General features: G+C 44.0%; 1 long non-coding RNA gene across 4 annotated transcripts in view; it reads right to left on the bottom strand.

Annotated features, from left to right (window-relative positions):
- Positions 1–903: 903 nt before the first annotated feature.
- LOC111091384 overlaps positions 904–21,833 on the bottom strand; it is a 35,841-nt gene continuing 14,911 nt past the window's right edge. Inside the window, exons 3-5 of one of the 4 annotated variants that reach the window (XR_005355221.1) lie at positions 14,249–14,478; positions 13,379–13,533; positions 904–1,820 (exon numbers count right to left, since the gene is read on the bottom strand). This is a non-coding gene — a long non-coding RNA (uncharacterized LOC111091384). Of the gene's footprint in view, positions 1,821–8,154; positions 13,534–14,248; positions 14,479–14,722; positions 14,889–21,833 lie in introns of those variants that run through there. The other 3 variants (XR_005355220.1, XR_005355219.1, XR_005355222.1) reach the window with 3 other exon arrangements.

The raw sequence follows: 21,833 nt of genomic DNA, 5'->3' as shown, positions 1-21,833 counted from the left end.
GAGAAGAAATCAGGGATCTGCAGGTAAACAGCTTCTTTTTCTTTTGCATTGGTTTGTTAGGGGAAAAGAAATGATTAAGAAAATTGCATCTGCACGCATTAGAGGAAGCCAGCTGCTTGGTAGCTTTTTACTCTTGAACGGGGCTTGTGTCTGCTTCTCTGAAAGGGGAATAAAGTCTGACCCCAGAATTGCACGGAAAGAAAACTGCACTGGCAATTCTCTGTTGGCAGAGAACGGGCTGGGGCTTTGGGGGAACAGATGCGTCTCCTTGGCGGAGCAGCAAACCACCTTTGGGTTTGTGGAGGTGGTAAAAATAGGAAACAGTGGTTGGGTTGGTCTCCTTCACGTGGGGCAGTGGCTGGAGGTAGGTCACGTGACAGGGGCAAGGGGTGGGGGAGCCCAGTCTGATCTGGGCATCACATCTTACCCGATACAACAAACAGATTATCCTTCCCCCGCTGCTTTCTCCTCAAGCAGTTGGGTGCCACCCTTACCTGTGTCTGTCTCCCACTTCTAAATTGTTGGGAAATGTAGCTGTATTATCTCATTTTTAAAAAATGAATTTATTTACCTATTCATGAGAGACACAAAGAGAGAGAGGCAGAGACACAGAGGGAGAAGCAGGCTCCATGCAGGGAGCCTGATGTGGGACTCGATCCCAGACCCTGGGATCACGACCTGAGCAGAGGCAGATGCTCAACCACTGAGCCACCCAGGCGCCCCTTCGATCTCATTTTTAAATACATTTCAACTCATACCTTTCTCTAGGGATAGAACATTGAGGATTTGTCTTTCATCTATTTGTAAAAGGTTATTCGTAAAAGGTGTTTGTTCACTTGCAGATTTTCTCCCTCCCTCACTGTCCCTCTGTGTGTGTGTGTGTCTCTCTCTCTCTCCCTCCTTTTCTATCTTCCCCTCTCCCCACATCACGTTTCCCTTTATGTCTTAGTTTGAAGAAAGTTCTATTCCTATTAGATGATAGAGACAAATCAATCACTCAATCAATCAATCATCGGTCACCAAACATTTATTCGATCCACATGCTCTGTATTGGAATAGTCACCAGGGTTGGGGGAAGATAAGTACTGTCACGATGTCTGTCATGTATTTTGACTCCTCCGTACAGTAAATAATGACCCAACACAATCAGTCCGAAACGAAGTGCTAAATTTCGAACTTCAGATTATAGGAGACATTGAGGTGATGACAGGGCTGCCATTCCTGAGAGCTCACCCCTCACCAGGTACTAAGTTCAGCACTTTGCAGTTGTGTCGTTTTATTATTCTCTCAATAGCCCTTATGTTACATACAGGGCAGGAAACTGAAGCCCAGAGAAGGGACGAGTACCCAGCCTCACGTGGCTTATACGCAGTAGACTCTCTGCTCCAAGTCTCAGTGCTCATGCTCTGGCAGGTATCAGAACATGTGCCCCAGGAGAAGGGGTCTGTGTGCTGGGCCCCAAACAGTTGTCCAGCCTACAAATGGCCAGAAGGGGCAGTTCTGTGGGCAAGGGGCAAGGGAGGAGGGTCGGCGCGGTGGCAATGGGGGGCTGCAGGGAAGTGCTGGATGCTGAGAGCCAGAGGTGTTGGGCACTGGAGGAGCATGGTGCTGTTGGCCTGGGGGGTGAGACAAGGAAGGGGGTCGAATCACCAGCCACAGTGCTCAGAGCCGTCTGCAGGCTGTGCCTCTCCCTGCCTTTCCTGGTGAGTGCAGGGCTCACACCTTCCTGCCTCAGGTTGCAGAGAGGCTTCGGCCCTCATAGGAGAGGCTTCCTGGACTCTCCTATCAGAGGAGCACCTGTGACCACTGCCATTTGCTTCCTGTTGTGGTAAAACAGACGTAACATAAAATTTAATTTGGAACCATTTTAAAAATGCACAATTAAGTGGTATTTAGTACATTCACAACACGGTGCAACCATGACCATCATCTAGTTCCAGAGAACGTTTCCATCATCATGTACCCTTTAAATCTGATATCTGGTCCCCGCTTCCCTAGCACCCCCAGGCTCTGAGGACCAACCCACCAATCCATTTCCTATCTCTATAGATTTGCTTATTCTGGACGTTCCATCTGGACAGAATCATACAGTATATGGCCTCTCGTAGATGGCTTCTTCCTCTTAGCATCATGGTTTAAGGTTCATCTTGGATGTAGCATTAATCAGCACTTCATTCCTTATGGCTGAGGATATTTCACTGGGTGCAAGCATCACATTTTGCTCGCCCACTCATCACGGATGGACATTTGAGAGGTTCCCACCTTTTGGCTACCATGAACAGTGCAGCTGTGACATTCATGGGCACAGTTCTGTTTGAACACCTGTTTTCAATTCTTGGGGGTGAACGTGTAGGAGTGGAATTGCTAGGTCCTGTGGTAACTCTCCATTAAGCTTTGTGAGGAACTGCCAAACTGTGCTCCACAGCAGCTGCACCATCTCACGTTCCCGCCATCGTGTATGAGGGCTTCAGTGTCTTCACATCCTCACCAATATTGGTTTCTTTCTATTTTCATTTGATTGTAGCCGCTCTGGTGGGTGTGAAGTGCTATGTTGTTGTGGTTTTGATTTGCCTTTCCATTATGACATCGAGCATTTTTTTCATGTGTTTGTGGGCCATTGAAAGTCCAGACTTTCATTTGGAGAGTTTGGAAGGATGCTCCTGAGATAGGAAGTCTTCCTGTCCCGTGGAGCAAAGCTGTGCTGGGCCCATGGGTGTTCTCTGCACTCAGCAGAGCCCTGGTAGAGCATGATTTCAGTGCAAACAACGAAGTATCTAAAGATCCCTGAGCACAAGGGCATGTGAGAGAGGCAGCAGCCTGGGGAAGAATGAAGATGCTCGGGCCCTGGAGGATAGTGGGAGAGCAGCTCTGAGGTCCTCTGTCGACAGCTCTGGTTTGTGCATTCAGCCGACCCGGCTGGGCCAAGGACTCCACGCTCAGCGCACCCAGATTCAGTGAAAAAATATCTACTCCCAAAGTGTTTGATGGGGAGCAGGTTTATGGGAACTTGCCCAAAGCATGTGCAAGCTAATTTCCTTTTTTTTAACGTTGAGGATATGGGAGGTTTTTCTTCCATCAAAATGTAGGCTGTCATGTATTTATGAAGAAGGCACTTATTACCCAGGATGGAAAACTCTGACTTGGGGAAGAACATTTAGTGGCAGAAATCTCCTCTCATGGACTCCATGGAAACTCCAGGGAGGGGATGATCCCTGCCATCATCCCTCCCTGAGGAACTGAATTCTGGGGACGATGGCACACCTTGTCCTGTGAGCCTCCCACTTGGAGTGTATAATATTGTTCCATGCCTAGAGTCTTGCTGATAAAATTATCATCTCTCCATTGCAAAGCAGTGTTCACTAATCATAAGGCTGGATGCTTATCCTGTTCCGGCTCCAAGCCCGAATAGAGAAGAAACTTCTGAAAGCTAACTACACTGTACTGACACCCCACGACAGCCACCCCCTATGCAGCTATTCTTGGCACAAAACAGGGCTCTTGACATTTTTCTGGAACATAACCTACCAAGATGTCCCAGGCAGTAGAGGAACCTACCAGGATAGGGTACATATTTCATTAGACAGTACTGCCCAACATTTTTAAACTTTTCAGGAAGTTGTCCCTTATGTAATTAAAAAGCAAATAAGAGTTCTGTCTTCATTCTGAAATGATGGGGCTTCAGGACTGATGTCCTTGGATGATACCATTTTCCAATTTCAGTCAATTGTTCATTAATTTAAAGACTTATTCATCTAACAAATATTTGTGTAAGCTCACCAAAAAGCCAGTCAAAAGTCCCACTGGGAGAAAGATACAAGACCCTGTCCCTGTTCTCAAGTCTTAATAAAGAGTTAGGGCTGCCATGGAGATGAAAAGAGACCACAGAAGAGAAGTGCACAGAAACCCACTGTGCGGGGGGCGGGGGGGGGTGTCAACGTGGAGGGATCCTTGCACATAGCTCTGGCCTCCCTACATTTGAGTTGGGGGCCACCTCCCTAGCATGTCCAGCCAGGAGGATAATAACTGAGAAATTAAATGGGAGAATGGGCACCATGCATGTCATCCAAGCTCAAAGATCCACAGGGTCCAAAGTATTTATCCAAATTAATCCTTTGTGCTATTGCAGGCTTCACAGTGACCAAATTGTACAGAATACACTGCTTTTACAGGATGCACCCTTCCGTGTTGTAAAACATCTGTTTAAAATAAGAGAAGATGTCTAACACATCATCTGTAATAATGGTTTTCAATGTTCTGGAATTGTGTTGGAATAGAAATACTGGCTGGGGTCTTAGTGTCATGGGATGCTTTGTCCTAAAGGAGTGATGTGTTCCCTTCTGGATGTTGCCACTAGGATGTAAGTGAGTTGAAGGATCATCATATTTGGGTGAATGCTGGGCCTGAGCCACTTCAGGAGATAAAATGTAAAACCACCACTGTGGACTTCTGCACATAAATTGTAAAAAATCAGCCTTTAATCTTTTATATTTATCCAGAGCAGTAGTATCAATTAATGCCATTGTTAATTTATAATGGCAGGTGATTAACATAAAACAACCACCCCACGGGCTTCAAAAAGTATTATATGAATTATTTTATAATAGTCTTACCTTCCTGATTCTTACTTTTCTTATTAAAACTGTATTTATGATTTCAGCACATACAACCTGAAGGTGAAGAATTGGGCCAGAAAGTTGGCAGAAGGAGCCCCTTAGGGGTTAAATGTCACCCACAATACGGGGCTGGTGATAAGCATAGTGAAGCTCAGCTTTTGTCTTCTTGTCATCCTTTTTGATACCAGCCATAAAAGAGAGTCTAAAAATTATTTTCACCTCTCCCCTGGGTACTCCTCAACAAAATCATCGCCAACTGGAGTTAGCAATCCAGGGCAACATAGCACCACCCTTCAGAGGGTGGATTTAGAAATAGAATCTACTTGGTTGGTTCTCCAATCTGCCTCTTATTCTAGCACATTAACTTCCCTAAGCTTCAGTTTCCTGATCTGTAAAATCAAAATAATAAAAGCTCCTAGACTTCAGGAACGTTATGACAGTGAAGGAAGCTAATGTATGCAAAGCTCTTAGCGCATTCAATCAATGTTAACTATTATTATCACAGGTAACAGTGAGTAACCGAATGAGCTGCCGTCTTTCAGCCACCCTCAGCCTGCCTCTCTCTCCCCTCCTGTGAGTTTAGTCAGAAAGCACAGCTCTGAGGAAGTTACTCCTCCACTCAAAGCCTGGGATGGAATCAAGTGCAAACCCCTACAGCGTGCCACGGGGTGGGGTGGGGTGGGGGAGCTTCTCTGGAAGCTGTGTCACTCTCCCTTCCCACTAGCAACCCTCTCCAGCCCGGGGAGCCCAACGCTCCAGCACTCCTAAAGTCACAGCCCTTTCTGGAACGAGTCCTATGCTCCAGGGCCTCTGTGAGTTCCCTCCTGGTCGCCCCATCCCTGGTGCCCTTTCCTCCCCGGCTCTGTCTGCGCACTAGTTCTGATGGGAGCCAGTCAAGCTGGAGTTAGATTTTTTTGGTGCATTTCCGTGATACTTTGCGCCTTGACTGTAGCACCAACCGGGCTCACTCTGAATTGCTATCTCCTGTGTGATACAGCAGGCTCCTTGAAATCTGGAACAAGATCATGCTCATTTTCATGCCTCCTATCATACTTTGCAAGCTGTTTTGCACATAACCGAACAGCAAAAAACGTTGGCTGAATTGAATCAAAAAGTTGATGCTCAAAAAAAAAAAAAAAAAAGGTTGATGCTCTAGTTCTAGATCATTCCAGTAACAGTAGAGAAGCAGCTTGTTTGGGATCCAAAGAACTGAATATTTAAGTCTGTGTATGTAGACATGTGTATACGTGTGTGATTTACATATTAATTAAAATATATAAAATATTTTTAATATATAAAGATATGGGCAGTCCCAGTGGCTCAGCGGTTTAGCGCTGCCTTCGGCCCAGGGTGTGATCCTGGAGACCCCGGGGATCGAGTCCCGCATCGGGCTCCCTGCATGGAGACTGCTTCTCCCTCTGCCTGTGTCTCTGCCTCTCTTTCTCTGTGTCTCTCATGAATAAGTAAAACAAAATCTTTAAAATATATATATATTCGTAAATAAATATAAATAATATCTAATGTAGTAATAAATATATAAATATATTTGTATATTATATAATATATAAATATATTTAAAATAAAAATATAATTTATATTTATATTTATAAATATAAATATATGCTTATAAATATATATATCCCTTATCTGTGAAATAGACAAATGACATGTGAAGTTCCTTCCAACTCTGGGTCTATGAATCTGAGTTACAGGCCTTCCTACCCTTCCCATACACCTCTAAATATTATGGCAAGAGCATAACCAGGGCTCTGCCATCTAGAGCCACAAGAAGTTCACTAGGCAGGAGGTGAGTCACCAAGAGTGGTCTGAAGGGTAGTGTGCTGGCTGGCCCCCGGCCCAGTTGGCTTTTCCCCATCAGGGGCCACAGTAGACTTGGCTCATTATTTCAGTCCTGCTTTTGAAGTCATCATGTGGCAGTTTTTCTCTTCTCCATTGTACCATTTCACAAGCATGTGAGTACCTTGCCCACAGCAAACACCCCATAAATATCACTTAATTGAATGAGTGGATAATCTTTCCTTTCATCTAATAACAATAATAAGAACACTAATAATTTTAAATACATTTATGGCAGGAGTCTGTGCTTAAAAACAAAGCCACAAGGCAGCCCGGGTGGCTCAGGAGTTTAGCGCCGCCTTCCGTCCAGGGTGTGATCCTGGAGACCTGAGATCGAGTCCCATGTCAGGCTCCCTGCATGGAGCCTGCTTCTCCCTCTGCCTGTGTCTCTGCCTCTCTCTCTGTCTCTCTCTCTCTCCTCTCTGTGTATTCTCATGAATAAATAAATAAAATCTTAAAAAAAAAAAAAAACAAAGCCACAGTTTCCACCGAGTAATGAATCCTCCTCTCTACATTATGAACATATAAGCTCACTTAATTGTCACACTCCTGTGGGTTACGAGCTACAAATTCAGACATTTTATCATTGTATGTAGCAATGACCATGTAACATTATTTGTTGGTCTTCTCACTATGTAAAATTATTTTATGCTCATGTGTATTATACTTCTCTTTGTAAAACGTATTCTCCATGAAGATAGGGATTTCCTCCATTTTATTCATTACTGTTTCCTTAGCACAGTGCCTGGAGCATAGTAGATGCTCAATAAATACTTGCTAAAGACAATTGAAATTTATATCAAGAATTTGGGGAATGCCTGAGTGGCTCAGTGGTTGAGAGTCTGCCTTCGCCTCAAGTTGTGATTCCTGGGTCCTGGGACTTGATCCCCCCCACAGGGAGCCTGCTTCTCCTTCTGCCTGTGCCTCTGCCTCTCTCTGTGTCTCTCATGAATAAATAAACAAAATCTTAAAAAAAAAAAAAGAATTTGGTACTAAATAAACTCTATGAGATAGAGAAAATGATTTAACCAGTGAAAGAAGCTAATTTGGAAAAAGAGAATGAGGCCTGAAGTTGATTGGGTTTTGGGAGGGGATGGTTAGGACTACTGGAAGTTTTGTTTGTTGGTTGGTTTGTTTTTACCCCTGATGTGTGTGTGTGTGTGTGTGTGTGGTGGGGGGAGGGACTGGAATGAGACAAAAAATGGGAAGATAGGATTTCCCTGAAGGTTCTGGAAATGATTATCTGAGACCTTTCTTTCATATTGTCGTTTTACATTACGAAGGCAAGGAATAAGAAGAATGGGGGATAACTGTAGATTTCATCTTCTTCAGTTTTTAATACTGTGAAGGACAAGAATAAAAAGTAGGCAGGTTGGAAATTGAAGAGGAAGTCTATGGAAGAAATAATAGAAAAAGTCGGGTGGAGGAGGAACTAAAAATCCCAAAAGACAACGCAGCTCTCCTGGCAGGAAGACTGCAAACAGGGAGTTCAGAGGCTATCAGTGAAATCAAATGAAGGAAACAGTGGGAGGGAAAAAAATCAAGAAAATGCACCGTTAAGGAAAGCAGCACAGATGCAGTTCAGCTTGCCAGCACGAGAGCCAACTGTCTAAAGGAAATGGGAAGCTTCGGGGGCGAAGGTAGTAAGTGGAGCAAATAACAGAGTGGTGGGTGGAATATTTAGGCTGGAGATTGCATGGCAAAAAGTTATGGACCGGAAGAACTTTGGCATGGCGGGTAAAGAGATGAGTCATTCCAGAGACTAGAGACTTTATAAAAAAAGATGTAAATGTGTTAGGAATTGGAGGACACCTGTCACACAAAAAAAGCTAACCAAGAAACCAGAATTCATTCATTCTTTCATTTAGCATTTATTAAGCATCAGCTGGCTACTGGGGATACAACAAATGTGGATGAATCAGACGAAACACAATCCCTGCTTCTTAGAGTTTACAAGTGAATAAGTCATATAATCTCCCTGATGAATATATATGCTCAAGTAGGTGTTCCAGGCAAAGGAGATCAGATGGAAGCATGATAACCAAGGAGCCATGTCTTCTTGGGCTGGGGAGGAGGTGGAGGTGTGAAGGTGTAAGCAGGCTTTCCAAGTAGTAGTATGTGAACCAGGATCTGGAGTGGGGAGAAGAAGGAGTTTGGGCGAAAGAATCCTTCTTGAGGGAACATCACATGCAAAGCCCTATGGAGGAAGGCTCATAGCACCTTCAGGAAACAGAAGGTGCTGGAGAACAAGGAGTCAGGAGGCTGGGATGAGGTGAGGTGGGAGGGGCCAACAAAGCCACATCCAGGAGCCCAGGGAGTCATGGTCATTGTCCAGGGTTTCATCCCAAGAGCAGGAGGACATCACAGGGAACTACAATTTCTTCCTTAATGGGAGGAATGAGATGCACCCAGTAGCTGGACTCTTCAGATAACCAAAAGTCACCATTTGTGTGCCAGGGTGTCTACATCTTTCCTGCCTTTGATGGACAAAGGTCTTAGATGAGGCTTGCTCATTTTCTCTCCTTTCTGAGGCTCATGTCCCTGAACTCTTAACATTCTTTTGATGGTGCAATGCATCAAAGACTGTACTTTTGAGGTATAAAAGCTACTTGTCCTTATGCTCAGTTATCCTAGACAGTTTTTCTCTTTGAGTCCTAGTCTGTGTTCAACCTTTTTCATTCCAGTTGCTGCCATTGTGTCTGCCTCTCTCTCTAGTTGAATGCCCTGGTCTGTTGTGGAAAGAATAATCAGAGAATCAAATCAGGAGGCTTCAGTTCAGCCTGAGTACATGGGCTTCGTGGCTCTCCAGGTGCATTTTGGGTACCCCCCACTATGTGCACTGATGCTCTAAACCTCAGGGTGGCTGGAGTGGGCTTCAGTTGATGCCTTAGGGCTGCGCTGTACAGTATGGTAGCCAATGCCCATGCAGCTATTTAAATTTAATGAGTTAACACTGAATAAAGTTCAGAATTCAGGCCTCAGTCTCATTAACCACATTTCAAGTGCTCGATGGCCACATGTAGCCAGCGGCCACCATACAAGACAGCTCAAATCCAAACCCTTCTTTATCGCAGAAAGTTGAATTAGGCAGTACTGTCTCAAGATGTTGGTGGAGATCGTGAACCAAATCATCTACACTATTGTCATTAATATTTTTAAACATCTATCTGATGGTGACTCTAGGCATTTACCAAATGAAGAAGCGGATGTGGCCTTTCTTATTTCTCCGAGCTTACAAAAATACACCCCGTAAATTATTCCTTTCAGAATTGTTATAATTACTGTAATGCTATTGAAGAAATGCTTAGAGATCTGCTATTTCCAGCAGAGAAATGGACTCAAAGCTCATTAAAATTCTACAGTTGCTCCCTGGAAAAATCGGAGCTCTTGCTCGCTTCACCTTCCAACAGTGTCTCCAAATAGACACACGTTGCATACATGCCATGCAGCCTTAATGATCTATTTGAGAAATTCCATGACACCACCTGAGCCTCCATCAGTTTATACCTTCAACCTCAGGAAACAAGGTACATTCAGGAACCTGAGATCTTGGCACAAGCAGATGCAAAAAAAAAAAAAAAAAAAAAACCAGCTTGTTGAACTGATGAGCTAGTTATCCTATGTTCTGAGCTCAGAATAGCAAATGAGAAAGAAAGAGATCGAAGATACTCTGGTTGAATGTTATAGAAAAGTCATGTCAAGGTGTGATGAATAATGCATTAGAGATGCCTTGATTTTCAGTATGTGTCAGCTTGAGAATGTGGTCCATGCCCAGAGGTTTCCATAATCATCACAATCATAATGACACATCTATAGGATCACTAATCACTGTGACGACACTGTAGGATAGGCAGCATTCTCATCGAAAAGGTGAGGAAACAGGTTCAGGGAGATGGGGATTCGTCCCTAAGCTGCTGTGACTTGTATGCCCCCACGGCTCTGCTCTCAGGTGCATGCTCCCCAGTCTCCTGGGAGGTGGGTTAGGAAAATGCACACACCAAGGCAGAGTGACAGGCAAAGGAAGCCTTTATGGTCCAGGGTACTCGAATCTTTCTGGAAGCTTCTCCTCATTGTAGCTCCTCAGGTGATTGTATGACTTGCCTGCACTAAACCTTGGCTTTTACTGACAGTGAGGAAAAAAAGTGGAACACAGCATTTTTTTTTTTTCTGACTATTGTAGTCAGCTGACTCGACATGAGTTTCAGAGAGAAGTTCTACTTTATTTAAAAGTGAACAAATAAGCAAATAGACACAAACAAACCTGCAAAACAATTCTCTGGGATGAATGTGAACAGCCTATCTTTTGCTAATTTGGTCATTTGTCATCACCACTGCTTCTGGGAAAAAGTACTGGCTGTGGCAAGGCTGGGCCTTTTGAATTCTATAAGGTCTTTCCCTTAGAAGACCTCAACTGCTAACCCAAGTGGCTCAAAATATTTTCTGAGTACCTGTCTTGTGTCGGGCACTTAGGATCCAAGGATGAGTGAGATACAGTCCTTGCCCAAGAGGGGTCTGTGGTCTGGCCTGGGAGGGCCAGGGGTCAGCAAATAATGAAAGCAAAACAAGATAAATGTTACCATATGAGGACATAGGACATGCAAAAGATTTGAGTACCAAGTGTATACTTTCAACCCCAAATTCCAAGTTAGGGTAGGCTGGGTGGGGGTGCAAGCTTAGAGACAGGACAAGCTAGGAGCAGGCTATAGGTAATGGCTAGTGCTGAGCAATACAGACAAAGTGCCTAGGACACAGGCACCCATTACAGGGCCACTGGGGAGGCTTGCCCAGGAATTAATATGCAATGATGGTTTTACTTTTTTTTAAATATTTTTATTTATTTATTCATGAGAGAGAGAGAGAGAGAGAGAGAGAGAGGCAGAGAGAGAAGCAGGCTCCATGCAGGGAGCCTGATATGGGACTCGATCCTGGGACTCCAGGATCACACTCTGGGCTGAAGGCAGGCACTAAACCACTGAGCCACCCAGGGATCCCCACGATGATGGTTTTATAAACCACGGTTCACTAAGGGACAGAATCAGCTTTAATAATTGATTAGTAAATATCTATCAGCAATACTGAACTAGAAGTGGAGAAATAGATCCAGGATCAGGTAATAACTTTAAGAGATGAGAGTCACGTGTTCATCCATCAGGCAATGCTGGGAACTGTAAGTTTGAGGCAGGAGAGAGAAAATGAGAGCATGGACCACGGAAGGACACAGAGTTCACAAAGAATGGACATGAAGTTTGTCCCAAGGCCACACGGAATACTAGGGAAGAGGATGAACTGATCAGAGGCTACTCAGCATTCCACCACGGTTTTACGATGCACCAGCCTGAACTCAGCCGGACTGAAGTCTGAACCACTGGGTCCAACATCCTCCTCCGACAGTTTGGATGCAACATCTCTCTGCTGAGAACTGGATGTTCTCCTTTGCATTCCTGAGTGAGGGACTCTGGAGGCTGATTTTCAGACAGAGTGTGGGTGGAGGAAAAGATGGGAAACTACCCCACACTTCAGTAAGATCAGGGGGAGAGAAATTCATGCAAGAGACTAGATAATGAAAAGGAGAGAACGGGCAGGCTAAATCTGCGATGCGTGGGCAAGACAAGAAGGTAGGAGTGGGTGGGCCTTCACGAAGGCCAGGATGGCGCGTTAGCTTACAGAGGGAAGAAGACCAATTTCTTTCTGTAAGACCACCAGCCACCTCCCCCAAGACGGCATGAAGGGAGGGCGCAGGCAGCAGCAAACCTCCCGGGCCTTCAACCCGAAGACGAATATTCTATAGAGCTTCTAGGGCAGTGATAGCAACCTCACGGCACCTGGTGGTCTGATGTGTCCCAATATGTTCCATTTTTCTCAGCAGCCCCTCCCCCGTCCACACTTTATGAGTTTTCCCCTCGGCTTCAATAGGAGTGGGGACAAAGCAGGAAGGCAACTTCCTGATGACATCCTATAGTGACCCTTAGAGCAGTATCACATTCTTCTCTTTCACATGGCAGGACCATCTGACACTCACCGAGTCCCTGTGGGCCCAGCAAAGTGCCATGAAAGATAGCATGAGGTCAGTCCCCTCCCTCTCTAACCAGATACCTACGATCTCAGGCGAGGGTCTAATTAGGGCAAGTAATAGCCAATAAAACAATATTCTACACAAGGGACGAGTTTGGAGCTTACTTCCGAGATGCTTATTAAAGAGCCTTGACTCCAAGTAGTTGCTGCATCCCTAAGCCATACTCCGTCCCTCCCAGCTCTCCTGCTGCCACCAGACTTCGAGCGTCAGAGTGCTGCCCTGATGATTCAAGAGGGTCACACACCAGGGCCTGGAGTTCAGGAGGTATTTGCAGGAACCCAGGGAGGCAAAGCACTGAGCAATCCTACTCGCAGATATTCCTGGTTGACTCAGCACCCTGCCCAGTCCCTTTCTCCATTCTGCTGTCCTGACGGGACCCGCTGTGGGCCTTATGTCCGTCTGACACCTCTCCACAGGCAGCTCGTCTGCACCAACGATTTCAAGGAGTTGCCAGTTCCAAATGATCCAAACTGACGTGGGTGTCCAGATGTGGCCAACAATGGGCTTGTGAGCAGCACCAGAAGGTCAGCCTGGAATAGGCAGGCCATTGGGATCTACATGGAGAAATTAGGAGACCATCTGCAGGTTTTGTCCACATTTAAACCATGCCCTGCATGAGTGACACCTTAGTTTCTGCTCAAGGCAGATTCCTTTTCTCATTTGGTCGCAGGATGTTTATCAGAGCACAGGCCTCTCACATCACAAAATTGGAAAGTACAGTAGACTTAACATCTGGGACCTTGGCATATCAGCACGTATGATGTTGAATTCCTTCTATAGTATGTCCCTTCCATTATTTTTTAATTTCTCAAAAGTGTCTATTTTCTGGGGATACCTGGGTAGCACAGTTGATTGAGCATCAGACTCTTGATTTCAACTCAGGCCATGATCTCAGAGTCATGAGATTGAGCGTGGCCTGGGGCTATGCACTCAGGGCAGTCGGCTTGAGATTCTCCCACCACCCTTCCAGCGCGTGCTCTTTCTCTGTCCCTAAAATGAAAAATAAATCTTTGAAAACAGCAACAATAACAAAAACATCAAGAGTTACTGAGCAGAAACCTGGGGAAAACTGAGTTGAAATGTAGATAATAAGCAGTAGCCTAAGCTCATCACCAGCTCAATGGCTTGGCTCACTCCAAACAGTTGCTCTCAGACTGTTCTAGTGCCTCAGCAGGACAAATTATTATACATCACAGGCTTTGGGGGATGTTCACAGAGAGTCAAAACCAACAACAGTCGAGCTGCAAGTGCCCAGCAACCCACATGCCAGCTCTGGCACTGCTATTAATCCTGCCCCCAGGAAGGAAAAGGCTTCTTTCTAGAAACTTTGGATCATTCCCGGGGGGTGGGGGGCTGTGTGACACAGTGCTGGGCTTCGTGCTCGGAGGTGAGGCCTTTGCTCAGGATGTTTGCCATGGATGCGGGTGTCCATGAGGAGAGCCCTCAGGTGTGTCTTTCCCCCAGGGTGGCCTCCCGGCTCCTGTTTGTGGGCTTGGGGGTTGGATGGGGAGTGACGGGTGGTTGTGGTGGTTTTGACAACCATGGCGGCTCCCAGCTGCCCTGCTCTGCCAGGAGCTGCGGTTCAGCACCACCATGCAAATGCACGTCTTGGGCCCTTCCTGCCACCATGCCCTACTGGGAACCCCAAATACCGCAACCCGTTCCCCACCTCCCTGCCTCACCCCTGTTTCCACTCTCCACTCACCTTTCTCCTTCCAGAGGATCCCTCTGGTTTATAGAAAATGTACCCTGTGATTTTAGACATAAAGGAGGTTGAGGAGAACTTGAATAGAGTTTAGAATATGGTGATTGCCATCAGGAGGAAATTTCGAATAGTTTTATATGCCTTTCCACCTTCTTAACTCCTACACCCGTCCGAGAAAATTTGACGTCAGTTCCCATGTGTTAGCACCCCCTCCTTCTGACAGGAACTTCCTTTAAAGATAAATTTAAACAGAAACTCCATTATGCCATTAGAATCTCATCCAGAATCCACATTTATTTTTGAAAAGTTTTTTCTTAGTGCTGTTTAGTGATCTTTTAATTATGCCAAACAACTGTCAGAAATCATATTGCAGAGCTTCTCACAAATATACTCGTCGGCTTAAGTCACCATATTGTTACTCCTCCAGTTTGAATGCCTTTGTTTACCCATGAAAATGAATGCAAGCATCGGTACCTGTGGCCCTGAAAGGAGATTCATGAGCGTGGCCCAGGCTGGCCGGGAGGGCCCAGGCCAGTGCTCCCTGGTCTCTAGGGCTTCTTTGAGCCAGGCTGCCATTTCCAATCCTGCCTTGGCCCAGCTCCAATTCCCTCTCATGCCCCGGATCTTATTCATCAATAACCTGTGAATTAGAGCAGAAGCTAACAGACAATGAGCTAATCATGGCCCACCCTTCTGCCTGGTGAGGACAACTATGTCCCAGAGGCCCGGATGTACTACAGCGACTTGATTTTCAATTTCAAGGGTCCTGCTTCTCATGAGCTGTTAGGACTTTTGAAAGAGTATGGAAAGGGATTTAGAAGTAGACAAGGATAAGATCTAGAATGTTCACACTCTCTTCCCTTAACCCTTTTCTGTCCACCCATCCCTCTGTGGCTGCCTATCCCTTGTGCAAATATTTCTCCTAAAAAGTTCCTCAAACAATCAGCAAGTAAGCAGGTGGTGTCCAGGATGAGTTCTGGACCTTGATGTATTCTTAGAGTATTTTTAGTGTCATTGGCTTTGGAAACAAAGGAACCTACAGTACACCATTTATCACACTGCTGGACTAGCAGCTTTTTGGCCAATAACCCCTAAATTAAAGATGATAATACTTAAATAACTACCTATTAGGTTGAGAAGGAAAATATCAACCTATTCTCTGGTTGTTGGTAAAATTTAACCAGGTTATGGATCATTGATGTTAACTACTAGGACCCAGATATCCTTTTGATCATTTTCACAAATGTAACTGGTAATGAAATGAACCAGTCATTTTGAATTTATTTTTGAAACAATTGTGTTTTCATATTTTGCAAATAACTTTTTTACAGCAGAGTTGATGTGTGTGTGTGTGTATACTTTAAAAGCCCCCCAATACAGGAAAGTCTTGCTGTTTGCTAGACAGCTGGCACCTGCTGCTCTATTCCAAGTGATTAACTCATCTACAGTGACTTCTCTTTTGGATAAATCAGAACGGTGATGGTGTCACTGGCTACAAAAATGGTGGTGGCTAGCCTATGTTCTATGAAACGATCATCCAGTGAACTCTAGATTTTTTTTTAATGTATTTCAGAAAGGACTTCCAAAAAGGTCTTCCAACATTTCTGTCCCTAGATAGCCATTAGCAGCAACTTAAAAAAAAAAAAAAAAATATATATATATATATATATATATATGGAAGGAGCATCCACATTTCACACCCCTTCTCCCTGGTGTTCCACTGAGATTCGACAGATGGAAGCACAGCAGTAGTTTTGCAAGTGGCTGCCAAATAGGGCAGCCAAACGGAGCGGGGAGAGAAGAGGTGCTATTCGAGATGCTGAGAGACAGATGCCCCTCCTGCGCTCTCGCAGGTAGCTGCTCCCCAATACCGCTGTGGTTCCGCTCGGCTGGCGGCAGAGAGGCAGCTGGAGGCAGAAGGCCCAGCCTCACCACCAGAGGAAGAAAGCCGCCCAGCCCTTCATGTCACGGTTGGGGAAACTTTGATGCAGATGGGGACAGTGACTTATCAAGGACATGGGATGATTTAGGAAAATCCAGTTTCTTGCCTCCCAGTCTAGCGGCCAGTCTAACATTCTCCAGGGCACTGTACCCATCACAGATGCTAACCACAGGCTCAGGAACCAGAGCCCTTCTGACACCCATGGCTTCTAAAATTTGTTCTGAAGAGGGGGAAAAAAACCCTTCTTGATTTCTGTTAACGAGAGTTACTTTTTATACATCACCTCCCTCATTGGGATAGATTTCAAGGCCTGGGAGCCGAATGGACTTCGTCTAGTTCCTGCTTTTGAATCACAGTGTTTTTGAACTGTTTTTGTTTTTGTTTTTTAAGAGGAAGAAACTGAATCAAGGCCTTTATCTTACTATCTTCCAAACTATTTGTTGTTTTTTTTTTCTTCCAAACTATTTGATTTAAAACCTGAACACTGAGCTAGCAGATCTTGCCACTTGCTCTAAATAAACAAAGGAGTCAGGAAGCCTGCAGAGAGGATTCCTTCAGTTTTGGCTGAGACCCACAGACTGACAACAGTGTTGTGTTCTCGCACATCTAAGGGGGACCATTTTATCCTAAACTTCCCATGGGGAGAAATACTAAGATTTTCTGCACTGATACTGATGATCTATCTTTGGGTATTTGAAGCTGGATCAATTGCTTCATACTGTTTGTTTATAATGTCCACACTTAGGCTACTTTGCTTTTTCCCCACCAGATCCACCCTGCCATGCCTTCATTAATGTTAAACAAAAATTTACTCATGTTCAGTGAGGTTCCTGGTTCCATGCTAGGTCTTTTTGAATAGGGATGAAGGAAAAACACCCCTGAGTTTTCTCTTCTCACATTTGGAACCTGTCTAGTGTGGGATTGGGTTACTGATAAAATGATATTGGAGAACGTGGTTTCAAGTCTACTGGCCAAGTGGGCTTAATACCAGGCCCCTAAATTAGGTCTGCTTTTGGCTACAGACAGTGTTGCTATTGAACACCCATGGCCACCAGCCTTGAGGAGTGACTAACATGGTGTATGTTGACTGGCAGGTTCAGGAGGAAGGAGAAAGAAGGTGTTGAGTTGTGTTCAGTTCCTCCCAGACTCTACATACCACTTTGCCTTGTGCCTGCAGTACAGCATAGATGGGGGTGGAGAGCCTGGACTGTGACTCTGTGTCACCAATGGGGAATGGGGCTTCCTCCGTTGTACAGACATTCCTAGTTCAGAAGAGCCAGGATTTCTGCCTAAGTTTCCAGAGCCCAAGTCTGGGTTTCAGTCCACTGTTCCCACCCTGCTCTCCTGACAGGGAACAGCAGAGTTCTTTAGTGAGACATAAAATTCCACCAAAAACTAAGAAATTTACTGTATCCTTAAAAAAAAAGCGAGAGATGGCAATATGCCCTTTAGAGAGCTATTTCTGACTTATGGGGTCGATTGAATTTCTTTGTTTATAAAAAGTATGAACATTTTAAAATCACATGCCTCAGATTAGAAAAGAGTTCAGATTTACTGGCTGGGAAAAGGTAGGTGGATATCCCCATCTCTTCATCCAAGGTATGAGCCATGGGAAGGACCATGGTCAAAAAGCAAGGATACCTTTTGTCAGTTGGAAAAAAGCATCAAACAGCTTTTTTCTTTTTAAACATTTTATTTATTTATTCATGAGAGACATAGAGAGAGAGGTAGAGACCTAGGCAGAGAGAGAAGCAGGCTCCCTGTGGGGAGCCCAATGTGGAACTCGATCCCAGGACCCCGGGATCACGACCTGAGCTGAAGGCAGACACTCAACCACTGAGCCATCCAGGTGTCCCCAAACAGTTTTTTTCAATAGCGGGACTGGATTTACACCCGAGGGGTAGCGGTTAAGGATCTGGCTTTGTGATGTGGCTCTCAGCTCACAAAAGTCACTGTTGCAAATCCGAAGCTAAGATAACTGAGCTTCCCACCTTGGGCCAACTGACATCATCCTGCAGGCAAACCCAAAGGAAGCGACCTCTTGACTGATTTATCTAACGCAGCTCATTTCAAACTCAGTAGTAGACTCTATTTTCTGCCCTGTCAGTAAAATGCACCCTTTGGGTTAATGCCCTGCACAGCTGACACACCATTTACACGGATTTGTCTGCCAAAGGACAACTCAGTCTTTTGTGGAGGGGGAGAAGTTCAATGTCCCAAAAGAGGCAGACAATAAGTAGACTTTGTTTCTAATTGTTTTGCTGGGCAGTTCATCTTTTGTGTACTTTATATGAGTTCATTTTTCTTTGAGGAAAATTTCTTTTTTTAAAAAAATGTAAATGTACTGGTTTATTTTTCTGGGGACAGTTTGATGCTAAAAAAAAAAATTCTGAGTTTTCCATTTTTCAAAAGAGTTGGAAGAGATAGAGTTTTATATGTTTTGTTCCTACAGTCCCAACCAATTTGCCATGTCATTGCAATTTTTAACCTTTCAAAGGAGTTCATTTAAATAAATAGACTGTCTAGAGGGAAGCCTAGATGGGTGTTAGAATTTGACTAATTCTCTCTGCTGCCATAGATTCCTGCTTTGCAAGTGAGCAGGGCACTTAGAAGCCCATGGACTGGGCACCATCACTTTAGATCCATGGGCACTCTTAGACAGAATAGGTAAACTATTCATCAGTGATGCTGGAGATTAGGTTTCTTGGCCTATTTGCAGTGACTGGAGGGACTCTTCATGTCAATCCACCATTTCCAGCTTACACATAGAGTTTCCAACACACATATTTGGTTCTTGAAACTCATTCTTATTTCTTTGGCTCATCACTTGGAAGTCCTTCCTTCTTCTCATCCAATAAGGGCATTTTGTGATTCAAGTAGCCTTTTGTGATTTCATGGCTCTCACTGGCCTCTATCTTCTCCGAGTTTCCACAAAACCTGTGTCCCATGTTACAATCTCTTTAACTTGATGGAAAAGTATTGAAGTCAATGACTTTTATTTGTTACAGAATTTTTGAGCTAGAGAGAACTTTACAGTAAAGACAAAAAGACAAATGTAGTAATACTACTGGAGAGTAGAGACCAATACAAAGTCACATAAAAATAGCGGCAGATAAAGCAGATGGCCCGCACAGAACTGGGCCACCATGTGCTCATTTTATAGTGGATCATTTTATTTAAGCCTAGCCTAACTAACAGTTTGAGGCACTGTCTTTAGCACCAAGAGCCTAGGTCATACCAAAAGACAACCACGTTCCTCCTCTTAAAATATGGAAAATGTAAAAACTGACCTTGAGTTCACAAAGAAACCAAAGATTAATTAACAACAACAACAGAAAGGTTTATGTAACTGAAAGAAAGAGAACGGTGAAGAGCAGAGTACTGGCCTGCATTTCTAGTGTCAGGAGTGGAGTGTCCTGCTAGGTCTAGGATCAGGACTGTTTCTGTAGGGGAAGATGTGAGGGCAACCAGTCTGAAGACCTAATGAAGGTAAAGAACAGAATGAACATGGACTGGGTGACTGTGATGACTTCAGAGCACAAATGATTTTATATCAAATTAATTTAATTTACTCTCCCACCTCATGAATAATAGACATTCTTAGGTTCCTTATTTTTTAAAAAAGATTTTATTTATTTATTCATGAGAGACACAGAGGGAGAGGCAGAGACACAGGCAGAGGGAGAAGCAGGCTCCCTATGGGGAGCCCAATGAGGGACTGGATCCCAGGACCCCAGGATCATGCCCTGAGCCAAAGGCAGATGCTTAACCACTGAGCAACCCAAGTGGCCTGTTTCTTAGGTTCTTTAAAACTGTTTTGTCCAATTGCATATTTTTTCTTATGATCTAAATGCCTGTATTTCTGTACTGATTCAGGAATGACTTGCATTACGGCTGGTAGACAGAAGTTTCATTTGATTCCCATGTAAAATTATGGATCGAGTTGTTTAAACACAGATTGGGTGACTTAGCAAATAGACATTTGAGGTTTAACTATTAAATTAAAGCTCTCCCGCTGTCTGTAGCCCTCTATTCTGGCGTTCACAAAGAACTCTGCTGTTTCTATTGAATAGAGTGAGACACCCATAAATAAATGTATTTGAAATCTTGAAAACTCTTTGTGGTCATGTAAAATGTTGTTCAAGAATCTTTTACCAAATCATTCAGTTGATCCACATATATACACACAGGCAGAAAATCTAATATGAGTGACTAGTTATAGAAATGGTTCTTTACAAAGTGCCTGCTTAGCATTGGGTGGAGGTGGGGTGGAAAGGCACCGGAGAAGACACTTGGTTTCTACTACATATTTGGCTCTAAACCACTGTCTGGCCTTAGACAAGTAAGTTGTTTCATCTGTAATTATATCTGAGGGTTTCTCCAGTTCTAGAAAACTCTACTTTTGTAAAATAGAAGATTTTTTTCCCTCTTCTTATACTTAATGTAAGGGATAAACTATTTCTATAAATGGGGACAGTAATACTATGCATTTCTGGAAGTCCTGGATTGTGCACCTGGAATTGGTCTGGAATCAACTGCATCACCTTTAAAAATATATATATATATTTTATGTATTTATTTGAGAGAGAGAGAGAATGAGCAAGAGGGAGAGAGAGAGAGAGAGAGACCGCACAAGTGGGGGGAGGGGTAGAGAGACAGGAAGAAGCAGACTCCCCAGTGAGCAGGGAACTCAATGCAGGGCTTGATCTCAGGATTCTGGGATCATGATTGAGCTGAAGGAAGACACTTCACTAACTGAGCCACCTAGGCTCCCCTGCATCACCTTTTAAAACACATTTTGAATTAGGTTTCAGACCATTTGATCAGAAGCCTTTTTTTTTTTTTTTTTGCATTCTGTGACATTCCTTAATAGCAAGTTGTCATAGTCTTCCCATAGCAGAATTTTTACAAAAGAATCCATATCCTAAGGGGTTAGAATAAGTGAGAGCTTTTCTTAGCACTACCTAAGACTGACTCTGTTTTTCATCCTTCTGGAAAGCTACATTTGACAGCTAATGGATCTGTTTTGTTCTAAAGCTACCATCTGCTCCACGGCACTTTTAAAGGTTTCTATTATCACCATCATGTGTAAGATGTATAAATATATGTTAATAATTATTCATTTCTAAGAAAAAGGCAAAAACACAATTACACTTAGGCTTCAAAGATATAACATCTAAACAAATATACTGGCGACTCCTAGTTATACACACATTTGATATCGCTGAAAACTAAAAGAACATTTTATTATTACAACAGAATTGCAGGAAGTGCTGGAGAGGACTGTACAAGTTACAGCTTCCAAACATGAGTCTGCTAATTCCAGGAGTGGCTATACAGCAGGGATGTGTCTCTGCTACACAGGTCTCTCTTCTTGTCAGAGACACGCTAGTGCCACCGGGGTACCTGCTGGCATTTGAATTCCAGGTTCTGATTCAACTCCAAGCCCTAACCTACCTGATTTGTTTGCTCAACCCTTTCTTCAACCCTGTGATCCAATGAAATGTCTGATATGGTCATGCTAGTTCAAACTGGGTTTTTGTCATTTTCAGCAAACAAAATTCCTGACTGATGGATAAAATATCAAAATAGAATGACCTTTCATCTAGTTTATTCCTTACTCTCTAGTTTACTCTACTTGGC

The sequence above is a fragment of the Canis lupus genome, chromosome 2 (genome assembly GCF_011100685.1).
Source record: "Canis lupus familiaris isolate Mischka breed German Shepherd chromosome 2, alternate assembly UU_Cfam_GSD_1.0, whole genome shotgun sequence".
Lineage (NCBI taxonomy): Eukaryota > Metazoa > Chordata > Mammalia > Carnivora > Canidae > Canis > Canis lupus.
The sequence above is the reverse complement of the archived record's forward strand: the minus strand, read 5'-3'. Positions and strand labels throughout refer to the sequence as shown.